This window comes from Paramormyrops kingsleyae, chromosome 12, assembly GCF_048594095.1.
Source record: "Paramormyrops kingsleyae isolate MSU_618 chromosome 12, PKINGS_0.4, whole genome shotgun sequence".
Lineage (NCBI taxonomy): Eukaryota > Metazoa > Chordata > Actinopteri > Osteoglossiformes > Mormyridae > Paramormyrops > Paramormyrops kingsleyae.
The window spans coordinates 25326811-25332252 of record NC_132808.1 but is presented as its reverse complement, the minus strand read 5'-3'; the positions used below and the strand labels follow the sequence as shown (position 1 = coordinate 25332252).

The 5442-nt window shown below is 36.4% G+C and overlaps 1 long non-coding RNA gene across 1 annotated transcript; it reads right to left on the bottom strand.

The window, feature by feature from the left end:
• Nucleotides 1-1842: 1842 nt before the first annotated feature.
• LOC140593537 (uncharacterized) lies at nucleotides 1843-3819 on the bottom strand. The gene is made up of 3 exons (XR_011993936.1): nucleotides 2917-3819; nucleotides 2343-2443; nucleotides 1843-1933 (listed from the first exon to the last, which is right to left on the bottom strand). It is a non-coding gene; the product is annotated as an uncharacterized lncRNA (long non-coding RNA).
• Between the last annotated feature and the right edge of the window lie 1623 nt (nucleotides 3820-5442).

Genomic DNA, 5442 nt, shown 5'->3' with positions numbered 1-5442 from the left:
TTTTGTCATTAAGTAACAGTAGGAATCACGTTCACATCTTCCCACGTATTATGTTTCCATTAATATAGCCTAATAAATACGACAAAGTGATGATTAAGAGAACTCCCACTGACACTTAAATTGCTAATGATTGAATATTGGTTTGTTTATACCTTCAGTGGCACTCAACGTGCTGCAACGGGATAATCCGCCAAGTCAGACTGCACTACGAGACACTGCCAATACGTGCATGCCAGACGTAACAGTACAGTTCTGTGCTGTCCTGTGACAGTGCTGGTGTTCTGACGAGTTGAGCTACTTTGTCGAGTTGGGCTACCGTAGCGCTAATCGATAGCCGAGTCTGACGAGTTGAGCTGCTTTGTCGAGTTAGGCTACCGTAGCGCTAATCGATAGCCGAATCCGTCGATTCGAGGTATAACGTATTATGGCATCTTTATTTATGCGTTTTAATTATTAATATATTATTGACATGTAAAAAATGTTAACATATAAAACTGTACTTAATAATTTAGGGTAGCCAGTGTGCTTCCAGTATAAAATGACATAAGGGGAGCCTATTTGGATACATTATTTTAACACCAACACTTAATAATATAGGGTAGCCTATCTCGATAGGCAAGTATGTAGGAATGAGGGGAGCCTGTTCGGATATATTAACACTGGACACTTCATAACCGGTAGCCTACCTCGATAGGCCAGTATTTATGAATGAGGGGAGCCTGTTCGGATATATTAACACTGGACACTTAATAATATAGGGTAGCCTACCTCGATAGGCCAGTTTGCAATGCGATTGGAACCCCATTTCACATGTAAAAAGTCACTTAATAAGAACAGACTGTATCACTTAAGACATAATTTAATATTTATCACAATTATAAACAAAATAAATGTTTATAATATGCACGTCTGGGTATGGAGCACGTGTTCATACGGACTAGCTCATAAATGGAGCATCAACATACGCTCATATGCCATTACACTGTACACTGAAGACAGATTGTATGTATGCACAAAAGTGCATGTGTATAAGCTGAAAGTAAAAATTTAAAAAGTTTTTAAAATATTACTCACCGCAAATCAGTGCGTGAAAGTAACAATTAAGAGAGTTTTTAAAATATTATTCACCTTAAACCAGTGCGTCCAACGCAAGGTAGCTCAGATTTATGGGCGTGGTTATGAATCCTACGACGGTGGAACTGCACATGCGCAGAAACCCAGCAAACATTTGGACGTTTGATGACCGTTGAAATGACGTCCCTCCGACACGTCCCGTCATGGTTGAAAAATAGTTCCGAAATGAAAGTTGAACGGACGTCTTTGACGTCAACTTGCCATGTATTCGAGGTCTTTTCGGCATCTTTTCTGGACGTCTAATGCGTCGTCGTCTGGATGTTTTTAAGATGTGTTTCTGCGTTATGTCAGTGTACTTATTAGCCTGAATATAAACGTCCTAATTGTGAAATGCACATCAGAATATAAATGGTTCAAAAAATGTCCAAAATCAGTCCAGTCAGACCTCAACGTCTATACAACGTTTAATCAACGTTTACATTACAAAACATTTCTTATTTGTATTAAATAAGAAAAAAATATATATTTATAATATATACATACATATAAATATACAAATAAATATATATAATATATTTAAATATTTGTGTGCATTATATATAAACACATACATACACACATACAAATATAAAACTATACAACATTTATATAGTAGAACTGTAAATAGTAACAATTAAACATTAGTTAAACAAGAACGAAAAGAACAAGAACATGAACACACACATGAATTATTTCTGTCAACGGGCTCATTTCCTATATCCCCCACCTCCAGCTCTTCCTGGAGCATGTTTTAGGTGTTCAGCCATTGCTGCCTCAATCTCGGAGTCTGTTGCATTTGCGCTCCATCTTTTTACTGCATCTGAGGGAATTGAATATTTAAAAAAAAATTTTTTTACAAAAGGGCAAAATTGTCTTTATGATCCTACAACGACATTAAAAATACATCTTGGAACAATATTATCAGTTTCATTAACGAAACATGTGAAAAAAGTAATCAACATGTATTACACGACATTTTTCTGTTGAATAATCTTTGGTTAATAAAAGATGTTCTGCATTAAATTTGTGCTAGGCGAATGAAAAAATAGCATGTCCCCTTCCCCTTCAAAACCACTGTGGTTGAGCAAGTTCCATAAGTAGATGTGTAACTGTGTGAAAGTAAACAGGACATTTCTGTGGTCTTTAAGACAATATTCCTTCAATAGATAGGTACCAATAAATTTTTTTTTAAAAAAGTACAAAATTTCACGTCATAAGGCCAAAATTACCTTGAATTATATTGAATATGATTGTATCTCTAAATGGCTTCTTTTGCAGTTGGCCACCACCCCTCATGTTGAATTTTGCCATTAAGGCATTCGACATGATTCTGTGAAAGAAATTACTCAGGATTACTTCACCATCAGGAAAATTTACATGTAAGGTCAATGTTACAATTATTGTAGTTGTAATATTATCAGCATGTTACTTGCATGCAATGTTAAATCATACACTTTAACAACCACTCATCTGTCAGGTAACAAGTTCCCTGAACTATGTTCTTATCCATATCCACATTTTTTGAGACAACTAATTAGTCATTAATGGCTTACACTGAAATTATGTTTTGATTTTTTGGTTTTCAGTCTGGCAGACTAAGTCAGTAGACATCTAAAACCTTCTGAACTAGAAAATAGGCATGTATGTGAGGAGACACTGTATAATGTGTGAAAGATTAAATCTGTAATAAAAAAAAATAATACCCAAAGCTGGGTTTCTTATTTTGGCCAGAATATACATTTACATATACATTTTATTTCTGAATTATGCAGCAATACAAACAATGCAAGGTAAAATACATACCTGTTCATGACTTTATTGACACAGTCCCTGAGAGAAGATCCCCCAACTCTGGACAGTTGCTGAACCTAAATGTGACATCACAATCTGTAATATGATATTAAAGCACAGTTCAACTTTCCCTGGCAGTGTCTCTTTTGAAAAGTGTTCAAGAACATAACGCTCAATACCATAATAAATATACTGTCCATTGCATTTATTTTGAACTGGCACTCCTTGTGGAGTTTCAAGAAGAGTTCTAGCGTCTTTGGGAAGTCTATGGCCATGACGTCTGAGCACATCCAGAAGCTCATTTAATGCCTTGTGGGTCTGGTTTGTAGCAGTAGCCCAACTAGCCAAGTCCTTGTGAAGAGATGGTGTTTCAACAATTGAACGTGAAGCCTCATCCAACTGCTCAGACTCAGTTTCAGTAGAATCAGTATCATAATTGTATTCTTCTTCATGTCTAATTGACACCACTGCTGTGCTAACAGAAGAACTACAGGCCACCATAGGATGTATTTTGTCGTGTGTTGATCCCTCCGTGAGGGGACTGCCCTCTCCCGCCAAGGCTGGCTCCACTGACCCCTCAGAATCAGAGCTGCTATCATATTCCACTAAGGAATCAACCTTTGCCCTTCGTCGTCTCCACTTCCTCTGGTAGGACATGTTTAGCAAATCTAAAATTACAAAATTATTTTAAAGTAGTTACTGAAAACATCCATGTTAAAATTCATTTACAGACGCCAGCCCATGTTATTCTTGAGCTCTTCCTACATTTTGCTCAACATTTCACAGTCTCTTTCAGGTAATTTACTTTTTGAAAAATCTCAAAAGGCTACATTGAACAGTAAAACTTACTGGATCATTAAAACATACTGGTATGCTATTATCGACTGAATTTCATAGCTACTACAATATTTACCATTTGCTTGGGTTTTAAATTATTTTTTTTTACTTTATTTAAAAGATCTTTCACTAAACATCTCGCTTTAAAGTCAATTTAAGCAGTTACAACAGCACTTCTTGCCCTACCAAACGCACTACTGATTTGCCCTCCCCCACTCCAATCGTATCTGAAATGATATCTTCCAGCTTCTGATTGACTGAACACACCTGATCCAGGTAACCAGCAGTGGGTAGGGCAGGGATAATTAGAAAACAAATAGGCCAGGTGTCCTTGAGGACCAGGGTTGGGAACCCCATATCTATTACACCATGTTCCTGCAGTAGCATGAAACTGCTCTGCTCATTTGTAATTATTTTTTAAGGCAGTGAAACAAAATCCAGCAAACTTAATATTTTGGGGACTTGGTCATTTTGCTATCAGTTTTCCACCAAGAAGTTTGCTCAACTGCATAAAATAGCTCAACTTAAGTGTAGAGACCGCATGGGGCTTTATACCTGCGAACTCATGCTAACAGAGTTTGCTTTTAGGAGCAGCCTAACGTTAACACTACTAACTTTTAGCCTGCTAGTTAATTTTAGCCAAACTCAAACTACATTTTAGTTCCTTCGTGTCAAACGTAAAATTTATAAAACAATACAAAATGGACTTACCCAACAGTAGTTTTTTTTATATAGATATATTAACTTTCACCCTCCTCTCTCCTTGTCAGTAAATAAGACTCGTGAAAATGCGTTAACGTTTCCTCTCCCTCTCTCAAGATAATCTGGAATATCGTGGTATATCGCGAGACTGCCAACTGTTTCCAAATTCAAATTTAAAAACTTTATGTATCCACATGGGGAAATAAAACGCACGCAGAGTAAAGCAAGTAAACTTTTTTTTTATTTGACAATCCACAACCAATTCGGACTTTAAATGATAGCCAGATATATACCTGTTCATATGTAAATGCATAAATTTCATAAAAATAACAAAATAATTTTTTAATATTCAAAAACACGGGGCGCATAATGCCAAATGCAGTGACTTCACAATCACAGAGCACTTTGTGAATAATTTGTCATAAAACAATATGTAAATAAACATTATTGTGCATTTCATTTAAAAATATATATCCTTTTTCCCCCACAATGAGTCTTGTTTGAATAGACGTGTAAATTTAAGGACGTCAGTGGCCGTCTTTTCACAACCTCTTAAAAACTACTCGGGGCACTTACTTTTTATTGCAGTATTAACCAAGGTGTAAGCACAATCGCATTTGCATGTTTCGTGCTCAATTTCACAGTGGATTTAATAAAGGATCATGATGGACTGTAAATGCACGTGTAAAGGACGTCTCATAGTGGACCTTCGCTCACACATGCACTCACTATTAAAATGCACTTAGCTAAAACTCAAAGTGACAGCTATACATGCAACCCCAGACAACTGTAGACATGTACAAATGTATCTGAATGCATTTTTAGGCAATGTTCTGTGTCACATATTTTTACCGATTTATGCCGTCTTACCTCGACTGTTTTTGGCCGGGGACACAACGTCGCCGTCGGACCAATGTTTGCTGGGCTGTAGATATGTACAAACTTATCTGAATGCATTTTTAGGAAGAGTTCTATGTTACATATTTTTACGGATTTATG